Source organism: Chlamydotis macqueenii, chromosome 3, assembly GCF_036417535.1.
Source record: "Chlamydotis macqueenii isolate bChlMac1 chromosome 3, bChlMac1.mat, whole genome shotgun sequence".
Taxonomy (NCBI): domain Eukaryota; kingdom Metazoa; phylum Chordata; class Aves; order Otidiformes; family Otididae; genus Chlamydotis; species Chlamydotis macqueenii.
In genome coordinates, this window is record NC_141558.1 from 115120827 (window position 1) to 115146567 (window position 25741).

Sequence of the window (25741 nt, forward strand, 5' to 3'; positions counted from 1 at the left end):
CCTCTTGCCGCTCTCCGGATGAGCCCCGCGTCCTCTTCCCCCGACCGAGCCCCGCGTCCTATTGCCGCTCTCCGGGTGCGCCCCGCGTCCTCTTGCCGCTCTCGGGAGGAGCCCCGCGTCCTCTTGCCGCTTTCCGGGTGCGCCGCGCGTCCTCTTGCCGATCTCGGTAGGAGCCCCGTGTCCTCTTGCCAATCTCGGGAGGAGCCCCGCATCCTCTTGCGCTCTCCGGGTGCGCCCCGCGTCCTCTTGCCGCTCTCGTGAGGAGCCCCGCGTCCTCTTGCCCGCTCTCGTGAGGAGCCCCGCGTCCTCTTGCCGCTCTCGTGAGGAGCCCCGCGTCCTCTTGCCGCTCTCGTGAGGAGCCCCGCGTCCTCTTGCCGCTCTCCGGAGGTGCCCCGCGTCCTCTTGCCGCTCTCCAGATGAGCCCCGCGTCCTCTTGCCCCGACCGAGCCCTGTGTCCTCTTGCCGCTCTCCGGGTGCGCCCCGCGTCCTCTTGCCGCTCTCGGGAGGAGCCCCGCGTCCTCTTTGCCGCTCTCCGGGTGCGCCCTGCGTCCTCTTGCCGCTCTCGGGAGGTGCCCCGCGTCCTCTTGCCGCTCTCGGGAGGTGCCCCGCGTCCTTGTTCCGCTCGCCAGAAGTGCCCCGCGTCTCTTGCCCCGACCGAGCCCCGGGTCCTCTTGCCGCTCTCCGGGTGCGCCCCGTGTCCTCTTGCCGCTCGCCGCAGGAGCCCCGCGTCCTCTTGCCGATCTCGGGAGGAGCCCCGCGTCCTCTTGCCCCTCTCCGGGTGCGCCCCGCGTCCTCTTGCCACTCGCCGCAGGAGCCCCGCGTCCTCTTGCCGATCTCGGGAGTAGCCCCGCGTCCTCTTGCCGCTCTCCGGGTTCGCCCCGCGTCCCCTTGCCGCTCGCCGGAGGACCCCCGCCTCCTTTTGCCCTGAGGGAGCCGCGCGTCCCCTTGCCGCTCCCGGGAGGAGCCGCGCGTCCCCTTGCTGCTCCCGGGAGGAGCCCTGCGTCCCCTTGCCGCTCTCAGGAGCCGCCCCGCGTCCTCTTGCCGATCTCGGGAGGAGCCCCGCGTCCTCTTGCCGCTCTCCGGGTGCGCCCCGCGTCCTCTTGCCGCACGCCGGAGGAGCCCCGCGTCCTCTTGCCGATCTCGGGAGGAGCCCCGCGTCTTCTTGCCGCTCTCCGGGTGCGCCCCGCGTCCTCTTGCCGCTCGCCGGAGGAGCCCCGCGTCCTCTTGCCGATCTCGGGAGGAGCCCCGCGTCCTCTTGCCGCTCTCCGGGTGCGCCCCGCCTCCGATTGCCGCTCGCCGGAGGACCCCCGCCTCCTTTTGCCCTGAGGGAGCCGCGCGTCCCCTTGCCGCTCCCGGGAGGAGCCGCGCGTCCCCTTGCCGCTCCCGGGAGGAGCCCTGCGTCCCCTTGCCGCTCTCAGGAGCCGCCCCGCGTCCTCTTGCCGATCTCGGGAGGAGCCCCGCGTCCTCTTGCCGCTCTCCGGGTGCGCCCCGCGTCCTCTTGCCGCACGCCGGAGGAGCCCCGCGTCCTCTTGCCGATCTCGGGAGGAGCCCCGCGTCTTCTTGCCGCTCTCCGGGTGCGCCCCGCGTCCTCTTGCCGCTCGCCGGAGGAGCCCCGCGTCCTCTTGCCGATCTCGGGAGGAGCCCCGCGTCCTCTTGCCGCTCTCCGGGTGCGCCCCGCCTCCGATTGCCGCTCTCGGGACGAGCCCCGCCTCCGCTTGCCGCTCGCCGGAGGTGGCCCGCGTCCTCTTGCCGCTCTCTGGAAGATCCCCGCGTCCTCTTGCCGCTCTCCGGATGAGCCCCGCGTCCTTGTTCCGCTAGCCAGAGGTGCCCCGCGTCCTCTTGCCCCGACTGAGCCGCGCGTCCTCTTGCCGCTCTCAGGATGAGCCCCGCGTCCTCTTGCCGCTCTCAGGATGAGCCCCGCGTCCTCTTGCCGCTCTCCGGGTGCGCCCCGCGTCCTCTTGCCGATCTCGGGAGGAGCCCCGCGTCCTCTTGCCGCTCTCCGGGTGCGCCCTGCGTCCTCTTGCCGCACGCCGGAGGAGCCCCGCGTCCTCTTGCCGATCTCGGGAGGAGCCCCGCGTCCTCTTGCCGCTCTCCGGGTGCGCCCCGCGTCCTCTTGCCGCTCGCCGGAGGAGCCCCGCGTCCTCTTGCCGATCTCGGGAGGAGCCCCGCGTCCTCTTGCCGCTCTCCGGGTGCGCCCCGCCTCCGATTGCCGCTCTCGGGACGAGCCCCGCCTCCGCTTGCCGCTCGCCGGAGGTGGCCCGGGTCCTCTTGCCGCTCTCCGGAAGATCCCCGCGTCCTCTTGCCGCTCTCCGGATGAGCCCCGCGTCCTCTTGCCCCGACTGAGCCGCGCGTCCTCTTGCCGCTCTCCGGAGGAGCCCCGCGTCCTCTTGCCGCTCTCCGGATGAGCCCCGCGTCCTCTTGCCGCTCTCCGGGTGCGCCCCGCGTCCTCTTGCCGCTCGCCGCAGGAGCCCCGCGTCCTCTTGCCGATCTCGGGAGGAGCCCCGCGTCCTCTTGCCGCTCTCCGGGTGCGCCCCGCGTCCTCTTGCCGCTCCCGGGAGGAGCCCCGCGTCCTTTTGCCCTGAGGGAGCCCCGCGTGCTCTTCCCGCTCCGGGAGGAGCCCCGCGTCCTCTTGCCGCTCTGGGGAGGAGCCCCGCGTCCTCTTGCCGCTCTCGGGAGGAGCCCCGCGTCCTCTTTGCCCGACCGAGCCCCGCGTCCTCTTGCCGCTCTCGGGAGGAGCCCCGCGTCCTCTTGCCGCTCTCGGGAGGAGCCCCGCGTCCTCTTGCCGCTCTCGGGAGGAGCCCCGCGTCCTCTTGCCGCTCTCGGGAGGAGCCCCGCGTCCTCTTGCCGCTCTCGGGAGGAGCCCCGCGTCCTCTTGCCGCTCTCGGGAGGAGCCCCGCGTCCTCTTGCCGCTCTCGGGAGGAGCCCCGCGTCCTCTTGCCGATCTCGGGAGGAGCCCCACGTCCTCTTGCCGATCTCGGGAGGAGCCCCGCGTCCTCTTGCAGCTCTCCGGGTGCGCCCTGCGTCCTCTTGCCGCTCGCCGGAGGAGCCCCGCGTCCTCTTGCCGATCTCGGGAGGAGCCCCGCGTCCTCTTGCAGCTCTCCCGGTGCGCCCCGCGTCCTCTTGCAGCTCTCCCGGTGCGCCCCGCGTCCTCTTGCCGCTCGCCGGAGGAGCCCCGCGTCCTCTTGCCGGTCTCGGGAGGAGCCCCGCGTCCTCTTGCCGCTCTCGGGAGGTGCCCCGCGTCCTCTTGCCGCTCTCGGGAGGTGCCCCGCGTCCTCTTGCCGCTCTCCGGATGAGCCCTGCGTCCTTGTTCCGCTCGCCAGAGGTGCCCCGCGTCCTCTTGCCGCTCTCGGGAGGAGCCCCGCGTCCTCTTGCCGCTCTCGGGAGGAGCCCCGCGTCCTCTTGCCGATCTCGGGAGGAGCCCCGCGTCCTCTTGCCGATCTCGGGAGGAGCCCCGCGTCCTCTTGCCGCTCTCCTGGTGCGCCCCGCGTCCTCTTGCCGCTCTCCGGAGGAGCCCCGCGTCCTCTTGCCGCTCTCCGGAGGAGCCCCGCGTCCTCTTGCCGCTCTCGGGAGGTGCCCCGCGTCCTCTTGCCCCTCTCCTGGTGCGCCCCGCGTCCTCTTGCCACTCGCCGCAGGAGCCCCGCGTCCTCTTGTCGATCTCGGGAGTAGCCCCGCGTCCTCTTGCCGCTCTCCGGGTTCGCCCCGCGTCCCCTTGCCGCTCGCCGGAGGACCCCCGCGTCCTTTTGCCCTGAGGGAGCCCCGCGTCCTCTTGCCGCTCTCCGGAGGAGCCCCGCGTCCTCTTGCCGCTCTCCGGAGGAGCCCCGCGTCCTCTTGCTGATCTCGGGAGGAGCCCCGCGTCCTCTTGCCGCTCTCCGGGTGCGCCCTGCGTCCTCTTGCCGCACGCCGGAGGAGCCCCGCGTCCTCTTGCCGCTCTCGGGAGGAGCCCCGCGTCCTCTTGCCGCTCTCCGGGTGCGCCCTGCGTCCTCTTGCCGCTCGCCGGAGGAGCCCCGCGTCCTCTTGCCGCTCTCGGGAGGAGCCCCGCCTCCGCTTGCCGCTCTCGGGAGGAGCCCCGCCTCCGCTTGCCGCTCGCCGGAGGTGGCCCGCGTCCTCTTGCCGCTCTCCGGAGGAGCCCCGCATCCTCTTGCCGCTCTCCGGATGAGCCCCGCGTCCTCTTGCCGCTCTCCGGGCGCGCCCCGCGTCCTCTTGCCGCTCGCCGCAGGAGCCCCGCGTCCTCTTGCCGATCTCGGGAGGAGCCCCGCGTCCTCTTGCCGCTCTCCGGGTGCGCCCCGCGTCCTCTTTCCGCTCCCGGGAGGAGCCCCGTGTCCTTTTGCCCTGAGGGAGCCCCGCGTCCTCTTGCCGCTCCCGGGAGGAGCCCCGCGTCCTCTTGCCGCTCTCAGGAGGAGCCCCGCGTCCTCTTGCCGCTCTCGGGAGGAGCCCCGCGTCCTCTTTGCCCGACCGAGCCCCGCGTCCTGTTGCCGCTCTCGGGAGGAGCCCCGCGTCCTCTTGCCGCTCTCGAGAGGAGCCCCGCGTCCTCTTGCCGATCTCGGGAGGAGCCCCGCGTCCTCTTGCAGCTCTCCGGGTGCGCCCCGCGTCCTCTTGCCGCTCGCCGGAGGAGCCCCGCGTCCTCTTGCCGGTCTCGGGAGGAGCCCCGCGTCCTCTTGCCGCTCTCCTGGTGTGCCCCGCGTCCTCTTGCCGCTCTCCGGAGGTGCCCCGCGTCCTCTTGCCGCTCTCGGGAGGAGCCCCGCGTCCTCTTGCCGCTCTCGGGAGGAGCCCCGCGTCCTCTTGCCGATCTCGGGAGGAGCCCCGCGTGCTCTTGCCGCTCTCCTGGTGCGCCCCGCGTCCTCTTGCCGCTCTCCGGAGGAGCCCCGCGTCCTCTTGCCGCTCTCCGGAGGAGCCCCGCGTCCTCTTGCCGCTCTCCGGAGGTGCCCCGCGTCCTCTTGCCGCTCTCCGGGTGCGCCCCGCGTCCTCTTGCCACTCGCCGCAGGAGCCCCGCGTCCTCTTGTCGATCTCGGGAGTAGCCCCGCGTCCTCTTGCCGCTCTCCGGGTTCGCCCCGCGTCCCCTTGCCGCTCGCCGGAGGACCCCCGCGTCCTTTTGCCCTGAGGGAGCCCCGCGTCCCCTTGCCGCTCCCGGGAGGAGCCCCGCGTCCCCTTGCCCCTCCCGGGAGGAGCCCCGCGTCCCGTTGACGCTCTCGGGAGGAGCCCCGCGTCCTCTTGCCGATCTCGGGAGGAGCCCCGCGTCCTCTTGCCGCTTTCCGGGTGCGCCCTGCGTCCTCTTGCCGCACGCCGGAGGAGCCCTGCGTCCTCTTGCCGATCTCGGGAGGAGCCCCGCGTCCTCTTGCCGCTCTCCGGGTGCGCCCCGCGTCCTCTTGCCGCTCGCCGGAGGAGCCCCGCGTCCTCTTGCCGATCTCGGGAGGAGCCCCGCGTCCTCTTGCCGCTCTCCGGGTGCGCCCCGCCTCCGCTTGCCGCTCTCCGGAGGAGCCCCGCGTCAGCTTGCCGCTCGCCGGAGGTGGCCCGCGTCCTCTTGCCGCTCTCCGGAGGAGCCCCGCGTCCTCTTGCCGCTCTCCGGAGGAGCCCCGCGTCCACTTGCCGCTCGCCGCAGGAGCCCCGCGTCCTCTTGCCGATCTCGGGAGGAGCCCCGCGTCCTCTTGCCGCTCCCGGGAGGAGCCCCGCGTCCTTTTGCCGTGAGGGAGCCCCGCGTCCTCTTGCCGCTCCCGGGACGAGCCCCGCGTCCTCTTGCCGCTCTCGGGGGGAGCCCCGCGTCCTCTTGCCGCTCTCGGGGGGAGCCCCGCGTCCTCTTGCCGCTCTCGGGAGGAGCCCCGCGTCCTCTTGCCGATCTCGGGAGGAGCCCCGCGTCCTTGTTCCGCTCGCCAGAGGTGCCCCGCGTCCTCTTGCCCCGACCGAGCCCCGCGTCCTCTTGCCGCTCTCCGGGTGCGCCCCGCGTCCTCTTGCCGCTCTCGGGAGGAGCCCCGCGTCCTCTTGCCGCTCTCCAGATGAGCCCCGCGTCCTTGTTCCGCTCGCCAGAGGTGCCCCGCGTCCTCTTGCCCCGACCGAGCTCCGCGTCCTCTTGCCACTCTCGGGAGGAGCCCCACGTCCTCTTGCCGCTCTCAGGAGGATCACCGCGTCCTCTTGCCGCTCTCCAGGTGCGCCCCGCGTCCTCTTGCCGCTCGCCGGAGGAGCCCCGCGTCCTTTTGCCCTGAGGGAGCGCCGCGTCCTCTTGCCGCTCCCGGGAGGAGCCCCGCGTCCTCTTGCCCCGACCGAGCCCCGCGTCCTGTTGCCGCTCTCCGGGTGCGCCCCACGTCCTCTTGCCGATCTCGGGAGGAGCCCCTCGTCCTCTTGCCGCTCTCAGGAGGAGCCCCGCGTTCTCTTGCCGCTCTACGGGTGCGCCCCGCGTCCTTTTGCCGCTCTCGGGAGGAGCCCCGCGTCCTCTTGCCGCTCTCCAGAGGTGCCCCGCGTCCTCTTCCCGCTCTCGGGAGGAGCCCCGCGTCCTTGTTCCGCTCGCCAGAGGTGCCCCGCATCCTCTTGCCGCTCTCGGGAGGAGTCCCGCGTCCTCTTGCCGCTCTCGGGAGGAGCCCCGCGTCCTCTTGCCGCTCTCGGGAGGAGCCCCGCGTCCTCTTGCCGCTTTCGGGAGGTGCCGCGCGTCCTCTTCCCGCTCTCCGGAGGTGCCCCGTGTCCTCTTGCCGCTCCCCGGATGAGCCCCGCGTCCTCTTGCCCCTCGCCGCAGGAGCCCCGCGTCCTCTTGCCGATCTTGGGAGGAGCCCCGCGTCCTGTTGCCGCTCTCCGGGTTCGCCCCGCGTCCCCTTGCCACTCGCCGGAGGAGCCCCGCGTCCTTTTGCCCTGAGGGAGCCCCGCGTCCTCTTGCCGCTCTCGGGAGGAGCCCCGCGTCCTCTTGCCGCTCTCGGGAGGAGCCCCGCGTCCTCTTGCCGCTCTCCGGAGGTGCCGCGCGTCCTCTTGCCGCTCTCCGGAGGTGCCCCGCGTCCTCTTCCCGCTCTCCGGATGAGCCCTGCGTCCTTGTTCCGCTCGCCAGAGGTGCCCCGCGTCCTCTTGCCGCTCTCCGGAGGAGCCCCGCGTCCTCTTGCCGCTCTCCGGATGAGCCCTGCGTCCTTGTTCCGCTCGCCAGAGGTGCCCCGCGTCCTCTTGCCGCTCTCGGGAGGAGCCCCGCGTCCTCTTGCCGCTCTCCGGGTGCGCCCCGCGTCCTCTTGCCGCTCGCCGCAGGAGCCCCGCGTCCTCTTGCCGCTCTCGGGAGGAGCCCCGCGTCCTCGTGCCGCTCGCCGGAGGAGCCCCGCGTCCTGTTGTCGCACTCCGAAGGTGCCCCGCGTCCTTTTTTCCGCGAGGGAGCCCCGCCTCCTTTTGACGCTCGCCGGAGGAGTCCCTCGTCATTTTGGCCCTCGCCGGAGGAGTCCCTCGTCCTTTTGCCGCTCGCCGGAGGTCCCCCGCGTCCTTTTGCCCCGAGGGAGCCCCGCGTCCTCTTTCCGCTCTCCGGAGGTGCCCCGCGTCCTCTTGCCGCTCTCCTGAGGTGCCCCGCGTCCTCTTGCCCCGACCGAGCCCCGCGTCCTTTTTCCGCTCGCCGGAGGAGCCCCCCGTCCACTTGCTGCTCTCCGGAGGAGCCACTCGTCCACTTGCCGCTCTCCGGAGGAGCCCCACGTCCTCTTGCCGCTCTCTGGGTGTGCCCCGCGTCCTATTGCCGCTCGCCGGAGGACCCCCCCGTCCTTTTGACGCTCGCCGGAGTAGTCCCTCGTCATTTTGGGCCTTGCCGGAGGAGTCCCTCATCCTTTTTCCGCTCGCCGGATGCGCCCCGCGTCCTTTTGCCCCGACCGAGACCTGCGTCCTCTTGCAGCTCTCCGGGTGCGCCCCGCGTCCTCTTGCCGCTCGCCGGAGGAGCCCGGCGTCCTCTTGCAGGTCTTGGGAGGAGCCCCGCGTCCTCTTGCCACTCTCCTGGTGTGCCCCGCGTCCTCTTGCCGCTCTCGGGAGGAGCCCCGCGTCCTCTTGCCGCTCTCGGGAGGAGCCCCGCGTCCTCTTGCCGCTCTCCGGAGGTGCCCCGCGTCCTCTTGCCGCTCTCCGGATGAGCCCTGCGTCCTTGTTCCGCTCGCCAGAGGTGCCCCGCGTCCTCTTGCCGCTCTCGGGAGGAGCCCCGCGTCCTCTTGCCAATCTCGGGAGGAGCCCCGCGTCCTCTTGCCGATCTCGGGAGGAGCCCCGCGTCCTCTTGCCGCTCTCCTGGTGCGCCCCGCGTCCTCTTGCCGCTCTCCGGAGGAGCCCCGCGTCCTCTTGCCGCTCTCCGGAGGAGCCCCGCGTCCTCTTGCCGCTCTCGGGAGGTGCCCCGCGTCCTCTTGCCCCTCTCCTGGTGCGCCCCGCGTCCTCTTGCCACTCGCCGCAGGAGCCCCGCGTCCTCTTGTCGATCTCGGGAGTAGCCCCGCGTCCTCTTGCCGCTCTCCGGGTTCGCCCCGCGTCCCCTTGCCGCTCGCCGGAGGACCCCTGCGTCCTTTTGCCCTGAGGGAGCCCCGCGTCCCCTTGCCGCTCCCGGGAGGAGCCCGCGTCCCCTTGCCGCTCCCGGGAGGAGCCCCGCGTCCCGTTGACGCTCTCGGGAGGAGCCCTGCGTCCTCTTGCCGATCTCGGGAGGAGCCCCGCGTCCTCTTGCCGCTCTCCGGGTGCGCCCTGCGTCCTCTTGCCGCACGCCGGAGGAGCCCCGCGTCCTCTTGCCGCTCGCCGGAGGAGCCCCGCGTCCTCTTGCCGATCTCGGGAGGAGCCCCGCGTCCTCTTGCCGCTCTCCGGGTGCGCCCCGCCTCCGCTTGCCGCTCTCGGGAGGAGCCCCGCCTCCGCTTGCCGCTCGCCGGAGGTGGCCCGCGTCCTCTTGCCGCTCTCCGGAGGAGCCCCGCGTCCTCTTGCCGCTCTCCGGATGAGCCCCGCGTCCTCTTGCCGCTCTCGGGAGGAGCCCCGCGTCCTCTTGCCGATCTCGGGAGGAGCCCCGCGTCCTCTTGCAGCTCTCCGGGTGCGCCCCGCGTCCTCTTGCCGCTCGCCGGAGGAGCCCCGCGTCCTCTTGCCGGTCTCGGGAGGAGCCCCGCGTCCTCTTGCCGCTCTCCTGGTGTGCCCCGCATCCTCTTGCCGCTCTCGGGAGGAGCCCCGCGTCCTCTTGCCGCTCTCCGGAGGTGCCCCGCGTCCTCTTGCCGCTCTCCGGATGAGCCCTGCGTCCTTGTTCCGCTCGCCACAGGTGCCCCGCGTCCTCTTGCCGCTCTCGGGAGGAGCCCCGCGTCCTCTTGCCGCTCTCCGGAGGTGCCCCGCGTCCTCTTGCCGCTCTCCGGATGAGCCCTGCGTCCTTGTTCCGCTCGCCACAGGTGCCCCGCGTCCTCTTGCCGCTCTCGGGAGGAGCCCCGCGTCCTCTTGCCGCTCTCGGGAGGAGCCCCGCGTCCTCTTGCCGATCTCGGGAGGAGCCCCGCGTCCTCTTGCCGCTCTCCTGGTGCGCCCCGCGTCCTCTTGCCGCTCTCCGGAGGAGCCCCGCGTCCTCTTGCCGCTCTCCGGAGGAGCCCCGCGTCCTCTTGCCGCTCTCGGGAGGTGCCCCGCGTCCTCTTGCCCCTCTCCTGGTGCGCCCCGCGTCCTCTTTCCACTCGCCGCAGGAGCCCCGCGTCCTCTTGTCGATCTCGAGAGTAGTCCCGCGTCCTCTTGCCGCTCTCCGGGTTCGCCCCGCGTCCCCTTGCCGCTCGCCGGAGGACCCCCGCGTCCTTTTGCCCTGAGGGAGCCCCGCGTCCCCTTGCCGCTCCCGGGAGGAGCCCCGCGTCCCGTTGACGCTCTCGGGAGGAGCCCCGCGTCCTCTTGACGCTCTCCTGGTGCGCCCTGCGTCCTCTTGCCGCACGCCGGAGGAGCCCCGCGTCCTCTTGCCGATCTCGGGAGGAGCCCCGCGTCCTCTTGCCGCTCTCCGGGTGCGCCCCGCGTCCTCTTGCCGCTCGCCGGAGGAGCCCCGCGTCCTCTTGCCGATCTCGGGAGGAGCCCCGCGTCCTCTTGCCGCTCTCCGTGTGCGCCCCGCCTCCGCTTGCCGCTCTCGGGAGGAGCCCCGCCTCCGCTTGCCGCTCGCCGGAGGTGGCCCGCGTCCTCTTGCCGCTCTCCGGAGGAGCCCCGCGTCCTCTTGCCGCTCTCCGGATGAGCCCCGCGTCCTCTTGCCGCTCTCCGGTTGCGCCCCGCGTCCTCTTGCCGCTCGCCGCAGGAGCCCCGCGTCCTCTTGCCGATCTCGGGAGGAGCCCCGCGTCCTCTTGCCGCTCTCCGGGTGCGCCCCGCGTCCTCTTGCCGCTCCCGGGAGGAGCCCCGCGTCCTTTTGCCCTGAGGGAGCCCCGCGTCCTCTTGCCGCTCCCGGGAGGAGCCCCGCGTCCTCTTGCCGCTCTCGGGAGGAGCCCCGCGTCCTCTTGCCGCTCTCAGGAGGAGCCCCGCGTCCTCTTGCCGCTCTCGGGAGGAGCCCCGCGTCCTCTTTGCCCGACCGAGCCCCGCGTCCTGTTGCCGCTCTCGGGAGGAGCCCCGCGTCCTCTTGCCGCTCTCGGGAGGTGCCCCGCGTCCTTGTTCCGCTCGCCAGAGGTGCCCCGCGTCCTTTTGCCCCGACCGAGCCCCGCGTCCTCTTGCCGGTCTCGGGAGGAGCCCCGCGTCCTCTTGCCGATCTCGGGAGGAGCCCCGCGTCCTCTTGCAGCTCTCCGGGTGCGCCCCGCGTCCTCTTGCCGCTCGCCGGAGGAGCCCCGCGTCCTCTTGCCGGTCTCGGGAGGAGCCCCGCGTCCTCTTTCCGCTCTCCTGGTGCGCCCCGCGTCCTCTTGCTGCTCTCGGGAGGAGCCCCGCGTCCTCTTGCCGCTCTCGGGAGGAGCCCCGCGTCCTCTTGCCGCTCTCGGGAGGAGCCCCGCGTCCTCTTGCCGCTCTCGGGAGGAGCCCCGCGTCCTCTTGCCGCTCTCGGGAGGAGCCCCGCGTCCTCTTGCCGCTCTCGGGAGGAGCCCCACGTCCTCTTGCCGCTCTCCGGAGGTGCCCCGCGTCCTCTTGCCGCTCTCCGGATGAGCCCTGCGTCCTTGTTCCGCTCGCCAGAGGTGCCCAGCGTCCTCTTGCCGCTCGCCGGAGGAGCCCCGCGTCCTCTTGCCGCTCTCCGGATGAGCCCTGCGTCCTTGTTTCGCTCGCGAGTGGTGCCCCGCGTCCTTTTGCCGCTCTCGGGAGGAGCCCCGCGTCGTCTTGCCGCTCTCCGGAGGAGCCCCGCGTCGTCTTGCCGCTCGCCGGAGGAGCCCCGCGTCCTCTTGCCGCTCTCGGGAGGAGCCCCGCGTCCTCTTGCCGCTCTCCGGGTGCGCCCCGCATCCCCTTGCCGCTCGCCGCAGGAGCCCCGCGTCCTTTTGCCGTGAGGGAGCCCCGCGTCCTCTTGCTGCTCCCGGGACGAGCCCTGCGTCCTCTTGCCGCTCTCGGGGGGAGCCCCGCGTCCTCTTGCCGCTCTCGGGAGGAGCCCCGCGTCCTCTTGCCGATCTCCGTAGGTGCCCCGCGTCCTTGTTCCGCTCGCCAGAGGTGCCCCGCGTCCTCTTGCCCCGACCGAGCTCCGCGTCCTCTTGCCACTCTCGGGAGGAGCCCCGCGTCCTCTTGCCGCTCTCCGGGTGCGCCCCGCGTCCTCTTGCCGATCTCGGGAGGAGCCCCGCGTCCTCTTGCCGCTCTCCGGATGAGCCCCGCGTCCTTGTTCCGCTCGCCAGAGGTGCCCCGCGTCCTCTTGCCCCGACCGAGCTCCGCGTCCTCTTGCCACTCTCGGGAGGAGCCCCACGTCCTCTTGCCGCTCTCGGGAGGATCACCGCGTCCTCTTGCCGCTCTCCAGGTGCGCCCCGCGTCCTCTTGCCGCTCGCCGGAGGAGCCCCGCGTCCTTTTGCCCTGAGGGAGCGCCGCGTCCTCTTGCCGCTCCCGGGAGGAGCCCCGCGTCCTCTTGCCCCGACCGAGTCCCGCGTCCTGTTGCCGCTCTCCGGGTGCGCCCCGCGTCCTCTTGCCGATCTCGGGAGGAGCCCCTCGTCCTCTTGCCGTTCTCAGGAGGAGCCCCGCGTCCTCTTGCCGCTCTACGGGTGCGCCCCGCGTCCTTTTGCCGCTCTCGGGAGGAGCCCCGCGTCCTCTTGCAGCTCTCCAGTGGTGCCCTGCGTCCTCTTCCCGCTCTCCGGAGGAGCCCCGCGTCCTTGTTCCGCTCGCCAGAGGTGCCCCGCATCCTCTTGCCGCTCTCGGGAGGAGCCCCGCGTCCTTTGCCGCTCTCGGGAGGAGCCCCGCGTCCTCTTGCCGCTCTTGGGAGGAGCCCCGCGTCCTCTTGCCGCTTTCGGGAGGTGCCGCGCGTCCTCTTCCCGCTCTCCGGAGGTGCCCCGTGTCCTCTTGCCGCTCCCCGGATGAGCCCCGCGTCCTCTTGCCGCTCTCCGGAGGAGCCCCGCGTCCTCTTGCCGCTCTCCGGAGGAGCCCCGCGTCCTCTTGCCGCTCTCCGGAGGAGCCCCGCGTCGTCTTGCCGCTCTCCGGAGGAGCCCCGCGTCCACTTGCTGATATCGGGAGGAGCCCCGCGTCCTCTTGCCGCTCTCCGGGTGCGCCCCGCGTCCTCTTGCCCCTCGCCGCAGGAGCCCCGCGTCCTCTTGCCGATCTTGGGAGGAGCCCCGCGTCCTGTTGCCGCTCTCCGGGTTCGCCCCGCGTCCCCTTGCCACTCGCCGGAGGAGCCCCGCGTCCTTTTGCCCTGAGGGAGCCCCGCGTCCTCTTGCCGCTCTCGGGAGGAGCCCCGCGTCCTCTTGCCGCTCTCGGGAGGAGCCCCGCGTCCTCTTGCCGCTCTCGGGAGGAGCCCCGCGTCCTCTTGCCGCTCTCGGGAGGAGCCCCGCGTCCTCTTGCCGCTCTCCGGATGAGCCCTGCGTCCTCTTGCCGCTCTCCGGGTGCTCCCCGCGTCCTGTTGCCGCTCGCCGCAGGAGCCCCGCGTCCTCTTGCCGCTCTCGGGAGGAGCCCCGCGTCCTCTTGCCGCTCGCCGGAGGAGCCCCGCGTCCTGTTGTCGCACTCCGAAGGTGCCCCGCGTCCTTTTTTCCGCCAGGGAGCCCCGCCTCCTTTTGACACTCGCCGGAGGAGTCCCTCGTCATTTTGGCCCTCGCCGGAGGAGTCCCTCGTCCTTTTGCCGCTCGCCGGAGGTCCCCCGCGTCCTTTTGCCCCGAGGGAGCCCCGCGTCCTCTTTCCGCTCTCCGGAGGTGCCCCGCGTCCTCTTGCCGCTCTCCTGAGGTGCCCCGCGTCCTCTTGCCCCGACCGAGCCCCGCGTTCTTTTTCCGCTCGCCGGAGGAGCCCCCCGTCCACTTGCCGCTCTCCGGAGGAGCCACTCGTCCACTTGCCGCTCTCCGGAGGAGCCCCACGTCCTCTTGCCGCTCTCTGGGTGTGCCCCGCGTCCTCTTGCCGCTCGCCGGAGGACCCCCCCGTCCTTTTGACGCTCGCCGGAGTAGTCCCTCGTCATTTTGGGCCTTGCCGGAGGAGTCCCTCATCCTTTTTCCGCTCGCCGGATGCGCCCCGCGTCCTTTTGCCCCGACCGAGCCCTGCGTCCTCTTGCCGCTCTCCGGAGGAGCCCCGCGTCCTCTTGCCGCTCCCGGGAGGAGCCCCGCGTCCTCTTGCCGCTCTCGGGAGGAGCCCCGCGTCCTCTTGCCGCTCTCTGGAGGAGCCCCGCGTCCTTTTTTCCCCGAGGGAGCCCCGCGTCCCTTTGCCGCTGGCTGGAGGCACCCCGCGTCCTTTTGCCGCTCGCCGGAGGAGTCCCTCGTCATTTTGGCCCTCGCCGCAGGAGTCCCTCGTCCTTTTGCCGCTCTCCGGAGGAGCCCCGTGGCCTTTTGCCACGAGGGAGCCCCGTGTTCTATTTCCGCTCGCCGGAGGAGCCCTGTGTCCTTTTCCCGCTGGCCGGAGGAGCCCTGCGTCCTTTTTCCGCTCTCCGGAGCACGCCCGCGTCCTTTTTCGGCTCGCCGGAGCAGGCCCGCGTCCTTTTTCCCCTCACCGGAGGAGCCCCGGTTTCTTTTGCCGGTAGGAGCCCCGCGTGCCTTTGCCGCTCGCCGGAGGAGCCGTGGTTGCTTTTGCCCCACGTGGTTGCCTGATCTGATACGTAATATGCTGGAAAATTCTTTTGACTTTGATTTTACTTCAGTTCTACAGCTTCTCAGCCTGTGTCTGGAACAGGAAATTAAGAGATTGATTGTAATATCCTGTAATTAGATCTGGCCTGAAGAAGTTGGTACCGCATACATTTGTATTTGCACTGATAGATCCACCTGTACAAAGCCTTGTGCCTTTCAAAAATATCGATATATTTTTACGTAATCTGCAGTGCATATTAACTCATTTTTCCCTCACTTGATTGGACATTTAGGCTGCTGCCATTGTTTTCTCCTTTGCCAATTCAGTGCTACAGTGTCTGTGCGTAGCAGTCAGGGGTGAACCACGAGTACGATTGTTTTCATTAATCTCACTCGGGCCTGCTAAACTTTAGAAATGTTGCTAATAATTTTAACAGAATTACAGAAACGTCTTCAGTGACTGAGAATGCTTTTGCACAGTAACCTTAATAAACAAATCGTGTACCGTGCACAAACTCTACAAAGTGCAAGCTTTAGTTATTAAGCATGAAATTTCGGTGTTTGCTGAGGTCCTCGCATCTTTACGGTGCTAGTTATGTGTGAAAGGTGCTAGGACTGACTCAACTACTTAATCTTTGCCTAAAACCACAAGCCTGCTATTCACAGACAAACACGTGAAGAAAAGGCTGTACCCTACATGGTTTGTCTCACTTACATAACGCAAGCTGCCAGCTTTTGTATTTTGCAATATTCCCCGCGGCCCCCTCTCCCCCCACCCCCCCTGCCCGGAGCAGGAATCACAAGTGTTCTGAACTCAGATAATCGGTATTCTGTTGGCTGTATCTGTCCTCTGTAATTTCTTACAAAGTCATAGTTTAGAGTTCTTAAGAGGAACGTATGCATGTCCTTTTTCCTCCTGAAGCTGCAGGTCACGCCAACACAACAGCTGTAACTTTCTACTGAAGTGTTCATGTCTAATAAGAATGGGAAATATTTATTTTTCTTCTCTTGTAAATTGACAATGGAAACAATAGTGTGTGCTATATTCTTTATACACAGTCGTTGCTACATAGAACTGACGGTACAAAAAGTAAAGCCGTTGCAAATAAGCGCTTGAGCCTGCGCTGCTGAGCAGTTTGAAACAAACGGCTTCTTTCGACTTGCCTTGTGCATTTTAGTATTTAAAGTTTGTTAGTCCTGCACAAACAGCACAGTAATGATTAGGTATCTGGAAGCTGGCTTTTATTAAAAAAAAAAATAAAATTACACCAGAATTTGGAAGTGTGTGAGCTGTGTTTTTGGAGGGAGGGGGCACTGAACCTGAGTCTTGACATCAGGATCCTGTGGCTGTTATCTGATACAGCAAGTCTAGGTGAGGAATCTATGTGATTAATTCTTTCTTTTTTTTTTTCCCCTCATTTGTATATCCCTGTGGGGTTCTCTTGACAGGTCTTGGGGGCTTTGCCAACAGATGTGAAATGCCTGCCAGAGTCATGTGTGTCAACTGCTCGTGAATGCTGGGCAGCGTGTCCACAGCTATGTTGAACATGACAGCTGTTTTGTGTGGGGGTGGTTTAAAAGTTCTGCTGTCTGAAGCGCCCTCTCGAAGTGATCACGCTGTGATGCGGAGAAGGGCTTAGGCACCCTTAAAAATGTGTTTCCCAAACTTCAGATGGTCCAAGAAAAGCATTTGCCTGTTCTCTTTGCGGGGTGGAGGTGCAAATAAATACCCCCGCTGTGGTGACAATTTCACAAGATAGTTATGAGTAAGTTGTACCAGCAACTTGCTCCAAGCCTGAGTAGGCTGAAACAAGAAGTTCTGCTGCGTCATTTCTTAGAGCTGAGCCCGCAGCTTGGCCACGGGCAACAGCTGTTCTGCCACAGCCAGCAGGGCCACGCAGCAGGGATGCAGGGAACCAAAGGGCAGGGTTGTGGGACCTGGCGGGAGGAATTACGTTCAGCTCATACCCTCCCCAAAACCGCCTCTTGTAAGGAAGTGCTGTGGTGACGAGCAAAGACAGGGGTGTCCACCTGTATTGTTCTGGGGGTGTCCATCAGCTGCTGGTAAGAGACTTCATCCGAGGGGGAAAAAATGATTCCTGAAAGAGAGACTCGCCTTGCTGAATGTAGTTCCTTGAGGGAAACTCTGTGGTGTGGCCCAAGGGATTTTAGGTTAATTTATTGTGAAATTGTTCCATCCCTGCACCCTCACAGGAGCACGCACTGGTGTCCAGCCGGGGCGCAGGCTCCTTGGGAACGCGGGATTTCTGCCGAGACCGCAACGCAGCCTGACTGCCCTGGCAGCTGCTCTCCCGCATGGCAGCAGCAGGTCACGAAGGGAAGCACATTCTCTGGTGAAAGGCAGCTGTCAGTGTTCTACTCAGCCGGTGCGTAAATCTGCACTGCACAGGTTCTTTAGTGCCTCCAGTTCCTCCAAAACCTTCTCCTCCACTCTCCCCGAGCTGTTAAGCAGCTGATTGATTTCTCACAGGCACCAAAGCAAAACCAGTGAAAGACAGCAGCTTGGTGAAGGGGAACTCCAGTGGCCACCAAGTGTGATGGGTTTGGGTAACTGTCTTCAGACAAAGATGTGCCAAGAGCCCGCAATTTAAGGAACCAAAATTGGTGGCCGCTTCCAGGTTGTGCTGGCCTTGACCACTTCCCCTGCAGGTGGGCTCCTGTTCCTCGTTAGAGTCGCACACCCCGCTGCTGGGCTCCTGCCGCGCTGTGCTCAGCTGGTGCTTGCTGTGCCAGGGGTGGCCAAGAGTCCGTCTCCAGAGAAAGAAAAAGCAGGAAACTCTCCCCAGCTGACTGAGGGAAGGGAAGCAAGACCCTGAGGATTTCTAAGTCTGAATTTTCCACCAAAACCCGTTACCTCTGGCCGGGCGGGGTTGTCCCCCGCCAGCTCTGGCCCCGGAGCGCTTGCTGGAGGCCAGTGTGCTCCGGAGCACAGATGGCTTTGCTCCAGCCAAGGGACCGCTCCCGGCCTTTGGTGAATGCAGAGCTGCGTGAGCGGTGCCAGGCGAGACAGGATCTCCCTTTTCCCGCTGCTGGAGCGGCCGCGGGTGCCCAGTCCCTCCCGGGCGGGGGGGGGTCTACAGCTTTTCCTCGCGAAAGGCCAGCGCCCACGCTGCCCCGCGCCACAGCCCCGGCGCTTCAGGGCGGGCTGAGGGCGGGAGAGCACCCCGAGGAGGGGCCCCGCCGAGGAGGGCCGGTCCCGCCAGGCCCCCCGGCCCGCACCGAGGGCGGCGGGGGGCGGGCGGTGCGTGTGCCGGGCGGGCCGCGGGCTGGAGCCCTTCCTGGCGCGGGAGGTGCGGGCGCGGCTCAGGGCCACGGAGGGGAGGGCGGAGCAGGCGCCGGTGCCCGCGCGGGGCGCTCCGCTCCGCTCCGCTCCGCTCCGCTCCGGCTGGGCGGGGAACGGGGCCTCGTTCGCTTGGCAGCCCGGAGCCGGGCGGCCGCGGCGCGGGGCCCCACGGCTCTGGGTGTGGGTGTGGGTGTGGGTGTGGGTGTGGGTGTGGGTGTGGGTGGGAAGGGGCCCCTCAGGACCGTCCGGTGCCGCCCCTGCCGCGGGCAGGGCCATCTGCCGCTCGGTCAGGCCGGGTCCCCTCGCCACCCCCGGGGAGCTGCGGGCTGCGCTGCCCTCCTCCCTGCCAGGGGGCGAGCGGGCGTGAGGGGCTGCGGGGCTGCTGGAAGCGCTCGCCCGAAACGCTTCCCCGTCCGCTCCGGTTGCCGGTTTTCCCCTGAGGTGGGCTGCGGCTCGGGCAAGGTCTTCTTCGGCACAGAGGCGGAGCCGGGCGCGCTGGGGAAGCTCAGCTCTGCAGAGCGACTGTTCCTGCTGCTGGAGAAACAGCCCCCGCTCGCGGTGTCCAGAAATAAAGGTGCGGCACCGGCTCCTTCCCGCGGGCCGTCCCCGCCGCTTTGCTCCCGGGGTGGCCGCGCAGAAACGCGGAGCCCTGGTTCAGGTCCGGTTTATGAAGGGAATGTTTGCTTTACTCCGTGGATTTACTCGCAGCTGTACTTCTGATTGACAATAACCTGACGTTCTGAAGCGTCTTTCACCCAGGTACGTTGTCAATGCTTTCTTGGTACTGAAAATGGCTTTAAAATTGTTTGAAATAGGTATCTTACCAGCCCGTGCGCTGCTGATGCTGTACCTATATGTGTATGTGTCATAGCACGCACCCCCCAGAAAAAAAAAAGAAAGAAAGTGAAGTCCGGTTCTGGAGCCCTTGTGTGCGTGTTAACCACGAGCCATTTTCCTTTATTCGGAGTGGATCCAGGCGTATATCCTGTGCCACTGGACTGCTCAGTGCACGGGTTTCTTGTAAATCTCCGCTGCTCAGGGTCACATTCTCTGTCAGTGTTGGAATAAGAATTTAAAGTAAGACAAACTGATCTCTTCATGCTGGTGGGATTTCATTTGGGAGATCACAGATGGCCTTCAGCTTTAGTGATCAAATATAACCGTCATTCTAAATGACAAGTAGAAATACTTTTTCTTTTTCTTCCTTCTCTCCCCCGCATTGGCCAGTTTCAAGGTTTTTAAGTGAATTGTCCTCTGTACTGCTCATGCCTCTCTTGTCATAGCTTGGTGAAGAGGACTGTTCTGTTCCCAAAACGGAAGCCATTCAGTACAGCGTTTCAATACGGCGTAGGAATCGGGAGAGATGTAGACAGGAGAGGGAGATTGGGTCTCATGCTTGAAAACACTCCACATTGCAATTAATTCCCCTGCTTGAGCGCTGCCTTCCCCTTCTGTGATAACCTGTTCGTCAGTGTCGACCCGAAGTGCTACAGCTCGATATTTCCAAGTTTTTCCTTCCCGCTTAGAAGCAGCATCGGTAAACCAAACGTTCTGCCACTGCCCAGAACACGGAGGAGCCACTTGTGTTACGGGAGGGAGCTCATTTGTTTCTCTCTCTGGGTGCATTTCTTCCGGAACGGTTAACATCTTTGCAGCCCCCTCTGGTACCGTAAAGATGTCACAATAATGCTCTGTCTGAGCGTCCCATTTCCACGCAGAGGGTCTCTGGGCCACCCGGTCAAGGGGTGGGGTCCCTGCTAAAACCGGCTTGATTGCCCTAAATGGGCCTCTAAGCACTATTGATTGCTGCGGAGTAGGCGGCTGGGGCTTCTCTCAGGGCTAAAGTAACAACAAACCCACCCTTTTCCCAGGCTGTTTCTCTCTTCAGCATCTTTAAAGCTGCGGGAATAAAACCCAGTAGGTCGAGTGGGTCCTTCGGGGCCCTTCTGCCACAAATGTACTGATAGCCCCGTCCTGGCAAAACCCCGTTCAGTATGGACGGGATCTGTGGGGTGAATAGGACCAAGGGCTTGGTGAGCAGCCGCTTCCAACACTAACAGCTGCAATGCTTCTTCGTGGGGCTCAGCCCACTCCCGTCCGGTCCCTTTTCGCAACAGATCATCTAGGGGTCTTGCAACAGTCGAAAAATCCGGGATATGTTTTCTCCAAAACACAAGTAACGCTAGTACACGCTCTAAGTCCTTTTTTGACTCTGGCGTTTTGGTTTGATCTAACGAGGACAGGGCGTCCGGCGGAACACATGTCATTCCTCCCACCACATCCCTAAGAACTTTACTTCATTCGAGGGAGTTTGTATTTTCTCAGGTGGGATCTTCAGCCCCAGACTTTCTAGATGAGAGACTATGTTGTCCTGAGTTATCAGAACCCTTTCTGTCTCCTCCCTCCCCCCCGCCCCAAGAATGTCATCGATGTATTGATCAACACTGACCCCCTCCTCGGCAGGAACCATTTCCAGCTCTCCTGCTAAGGCATGATGGGCTAGCGTGGGGGAGTGCTTATATCCCCGTGGGAGTCTGGTACAAGTGAATTGCTGCCCCTGCCAGGTAAAAGCAAAGCGGTCTTGGTCCTCAGCTTGTAGGGTACCATAAAAAACATGTCTTTCACATCCACAGTTGCCATAATCGGGTTGAGAAGAGGGGCTAAGGAAACTTTAATAGATATGGTATTTATTGATTATTGCTGTGCATGCTGATACAAATGGCGCTTTATGCTTTGCTAACTAAAAACTACCCGAGGGGGGGAAGTCTTGCATTCCCCAACCGAGGGGCCTTGCTTTGTGCTTTGAATTCTTTATCTGAAGTGAGAAGTCCTGCACCTCCTGCAGAAGGACAGTCCTGATAAGAACCAAGGGGCCTCCTGCGAGAAGTCCTGCACCTCCCGCAGAAGGACAGTCCTGATACCTAAATGACCTCTTGGAACTAATTGTAATACCTAAATGACCTCTTGGAACTAATTTTAGTACGGAGCGGGGATAGCTCATGCATATGTATAGGCGTGTTTTTTTAACTTCATGTACATGTAACACTTGGTTGTATAAAATTCAAAGTGAATTGCCATGCCAGGCGCACACGATTTTGGCGGGACTCCCCCCCGTGCTGCCCGGCGCCGAATAAACATACCTACTTTACAATCTTACAGATTGTGGAGTCTGCTTTCCGCACGTCAGTTTGGCGAGCCAGGCAGGAGGCTCTCTGCTTGGCTGCGGGATCCACTGCGGAGCGGACTCTCCTAGGCGCACCCCGAACACTTTCTCGGAGGAGCCTCCGCTGCCAGCCGCTCACCACGGGAGCAGACAACAACCTCCTGAAGCTGCGGACCAAACGGTATGTTTAACGATAGGGGCCCGTAAGTCGTACGTGTGGCCGGGGCAGGTGGTAAATCACGCAGAGACGTCTGGCGTGCAGCATAGTCCCCTTTGGGTGGGTACCCAGGTTGGTTTGGGGCTCCAGCTGGGGACTCACTGACCGATAGAGTGACCGCTAGTGATCCTGGGAATAGATCAAATTAGTCTGTGTTTTGCTGGTCTGGTGCCGTGACTCAGATAAGGAACGGTGGGCTTTGGTCCTCCGGGGAGGCGCCCCGCGACATTTCGCGGCCCCACGACCAACAGCTTACTCCAACCTTACCGACGAACCTAAATTCTAGGATATTGAGCAAAAAAGGACCGGTAAAATCCCATAAAATTCTGTGCACGGGAGTCCGGACGAAGACGCAGGACGCGTAAATATATTGCGAATTTGTTCGCGGGTTTGCTGTTCGGGCGGGATTGGGTTTCCTGGAATATAACGAGTGAGAGGTTCGATATACTGAACCAAGCGAGTGCGGACTCTTAAGTACTGCGTTTCCCATCTCCCGCGAGGGACTGGGCCAGGAACAAGGGGAGCGAGTGAGTGTATGTTTGTGGATATTCCAGAAGATGGGGGCGAAGGGCAGCAAGCCTTCGACTCCCATGGGAAGGGTACCCACTGTACCTAAGAATACCCCTCTGGCATATATCTTAGACAATTGGAGATATTTCCCTGGAACCCTAGGGAAAGATAAGCAGGAAATGATAGAATATTGTACTAAGATATGGGGAGGGAAGAAGATTTCTAAAAATGTCTTTTGGCCAGTCTATGGGTCAGAAGAAGATTGGGTAAGACAGCAATTAAACCTCTGGGTTAATAATAAAAAACCCCTTAACCCGGAGGAGAGGCAATATGCGGAAGTGTGGCTAGAAAGACCGGGAGCTAGACTTTACCCGCTGAATGAAATAAAAACTAAACAAAAGAAAAAGAAGGAAGCGTTAGACGAAACCCTTCTAACCCCCCCTCCTTACATTCCTCCTCCTGCTCCCGCAGAGGTCCCCAGAGCGCCCACTCCCCCACCAGAGTCGGAACAAGGGTCTCCCCCTCTTCCTAGACGCGTAACTAGAAGTCAAAAAGGGGCAGCTCAGATGTACCCCCTAAGGGAAATACCCATGGGGGGACCTCAACCTGTGATCGGATATATTTCCGTACCCCTAAACTCGGCTGACCTACGAGATTTTAAAAGAACCGAGATGGGAAACTTAATTGAGGACCCACTCGGAGTGGCAGAAAGATTAGATCAATTTTTGGGACCAAACCTTTATACTTGGGATGAGATGCAATCTATCCTTGGTCAATTATTTACTACCGAGGAAAGAGATATGATTAGACGAGCAGGAATGAGACTGTGGGATGCTCCACATGCCCAGGGACCCCAAGCAGATATTAAATGGCCACTTCAAAGACCTAGTTGGGATAATCAGGATCCGGTGCATAGAACCCATATGCAGGACCTGAGAACTATAGTAATTCAGGGAATTAGAGAAGCAGTACCCCGTGGCCAGAATATCAATAAAGCATTTAATGAAATGCAAAAGAAAGATGAAAGCCCTACTGAGTGGCTGGAACGACTGAGGAAAGCCCTTCAGCTGTACTCTGGGGTAAATCCCGACGACCCTTTAGGGCAAGCGCTCCTCAAAACTCAGTTTGTGGCAAAATCATGGGAAGATATCAGAAAGAAGATTGAAAAGTTAGAAGACTGGCAGAACAGAGGGTTGGATGAATTATTGAGGGAAGCTCAGAAAGTCTACGTAAGGCGGGAAGAAGAGAGCAGCAAGCGACAAGTAAAAATGATGGTAGCAGCGGTCAGAGAGGATCGCAGAGGGCGGACTGGTGAACACAGATCTGCTGGAACGAAACAAGGGAACGTAGTAGTAAAGAAGGAACAGAGATTTTGTTTTTACTGTGGAAAAAAAGGACATATAAAGAAGAATTGCAGAGAAAGGATCAGGGATGAGGAAGTATTGAAAACGGAATAGGAGAGTCAGGGGCTCTATATCTTAGGGGACCGGAGTCATCATGAGCCCTTGATAAAATTAAAAATAGGTCCCCATAAACAAGAGTTCACCTTTTTAGTAGACACTGGGGCTGAGAAATCGACTATTAGGCAAATACCTGAGGGATGTAAAGTTTCCCCTGAAAAAGTACAAGTAATTGGAGCAAAAGGAGAACCCTTTAAAGTAAGCAAAATCAAAAATGTGGTATTCGAAACTGAAAATAAATTTGGAATGGGTGAACTCTTGCTCGTCCCTGAAGCAGAATTTAATCTGTTAGGACGAGATTTAATTGTTGAATTGCAATTAGAAATTAAAGTGAAAAATCAAGAGCTAACGGTGTCTGCTTATCCTTTAACCGTGGATGATCAAAAACAAATTAACCCCGATGTCTGGTACTCTCCAGACACAATTAGTAGACTGGAAATCCCACCGATTAAAATCCAAATTTCCGAACCCCACATACCTGTGAGGGTAAGGCAATATCCCATATCCCTAGACGGACGGAGAGGATTAAAACCAGAAATTGATCGATTGTTAGCACAAGGAATCTTAGAGCCTTGTATGTCACCCTTTAACACTCCCATTCTGCCTGTAAAGAAACCAAATGGGAAATATCGGCTCGTACATGATTTAAGGGAAATAAACAAAAGAACTGTCACCCGGTTCCCTGTAGTAGCAAATCCATACACACTGCTAAGCAAGCTAGGACCCCATAACTCCTGGTATAGTGTGGCTGATGTAAAGGATGCCTTTTGGGCCTGTCCACTGGCAGAAGAATGCCGTGATTATTTTGCCTTTGAATGGGAAGACATAGAGACAGGCCGTAGACAGCAATTGAGATGGACCGTGCTTCCCCAAGGGTTCACTGAGTCCCCTAATTTGTTTGGACAGGCCCTGGAAGAGCTTTTAAAAGAATACCAGGTACAAACGGGAAACGTGCTGTTACAGTATGTAGATGATCTGCTCATAGCAGGGAATAATAAGGAGGATGTAAGAAAAGAAAGCATTCGACTCCTAAACTTTCTTGCACAAAAGGGCCTACGGGTATCACAAGAAAAGTTACAATTTGTGGAGGAAAAAGTGAAATATTTGGGGCATTATTTGTTTAACGGCAAGAAGATATTGGATCCAGAGCGCATTAAAGGAATTCTGGAACTACCTATGCCTGTCACTAAGAGGCAAATTCGGCAGGCATTAGGGCTATTTGGGTATTGTAGGCAATGGATAGAGAACTACAGCTTTAAAGTTAAATTCTTATATGAACAACTGTCAAAAGACAAAATACCCAAGTGGGCCCCTCAGGATCAAGAGCAGTTTGCCAGTCTCAAAAGGGAGCTAAGTCAAGCACCGGTTTTAAGCCTCCCAGATTTAAAGCGGCCATTCCATTTATTCGTTAACATACATGAAGGAACGGCATTCGGAGTATTAACTCAGGAATGGGGCGGACAAAAGAAACCGGTGGCATACTTATCAAAGCTGTTGGACCCTGTGAGCAGGGGTTGGCCGAGTTGTTTACAAATCATTGTTGCTGCTGCCTTATTACTTGAAGAAACAAATCGTATTACCTTTAATGGAGAAGTTGTCCTATATGCGCCTCATAATATAAGGGGGGTGCTTCAACAAAAAGCAGAAAAATGGCTTACAGATAGCCGACTACTAAAGTATGAGGGAATACTCATAGAATCTCCAAAACTATCCCTAAGGACTACCGGAGCGGTTAACCCTGCAGAATTTTTATACCCAGGGGAAAGTACTGAGTTAGTACATGATTGTCTTCAAACAATTGAACAACAGACACGCGTTAGACCAGACTTAGAAGAAGAAGAACTACAATGTGGGGAAATACTATTTATAGATGGGTCATCACGAATAGTGGAAGGTAAACGATTGTCTGGATATGCCATCGTTAAGTTAGAGAAAGGAGAATTTAAGACAATAGAATCGGGCCCCCTAAGTGCCAGCTGGTCGGCTCAAGCCTGTGAGCTGTATGCATTGTGGAAAGCATTAGTGTCACTGAAGGAAAAGGGTGGAACTATATATACAGACTCACGCTATGCGTTCGGAGTGGTACATACCTTTGGAAAAATATGGGAGGAAAGAGGATTTGTTAACTCACAGGGAAAAGAACTGATACACCCGGAATTAATTCGGCGAGTTCTGGGGGCATTGAAAATGCCGAATAAAATAGCAGTTGTACATATAAAGGGACACCAACGAGGTACAAGTTATCAAGTTAGGGGAAATAATGCAGCTGATACAGAAGCAAAACGAGTGGCAGGCAATTATAGTACGATTTTGACTATGCAACAAATATCTGTTAGTAAAAATCTGAGTTTTGAATCTGCAGAAAAGGAAAAACTAGAACAAATGGGAGCTAAGGAACAGGATGGTAAGTACATATTGCCAGATGGGAGAGAAGTCTTGCCGAAGGGCATAGCACTCGAAATATTTTCAAAAATACACAGTAAAACACACTGGGGAACCCAGGCGTTAGTTGATCATTTCAATCAACAGTTTGCCTGTATAGGCGTATATAACATAGCAAAGACAGTCACGGCAGCCTGCGAGACCTGTCAAAAGGTTAATCGAAACAACATGAGACAAAAACCTCTTGGAGGACGTTCCCCAGCATACAGACCTTTTTCACACTTACAAGTGGATTTTACTGAACTACCCAGGGTAGGGCGTGACAAATATTTATTAGTAATGGTGGATCATTTAACACATTATGTTGAGGCTTTTCCTACCTCCAAGGCAACTGCTAACCAAGTTACTAAAGTGTTACTTGAACACATTATACCTCGATATGGAGTACCTGAAGTAATTGACTCGGACAGAGGAACACACTTTGTGTCAAAAATTGTTAGAGATCTAACAGAAAGCTTGGGTATTAAGTGGGAATACCATACGCCATGGCATCCACAAAGTTCGGGAAAAGTTGAAAGGATGAATGGAGAAATCAAAACTATTTTGACTAAATTAATGATAGAAACCAAATTATCATGGATTAAGTGCCTACCCATGGCACCATTAATTCTCAGAACC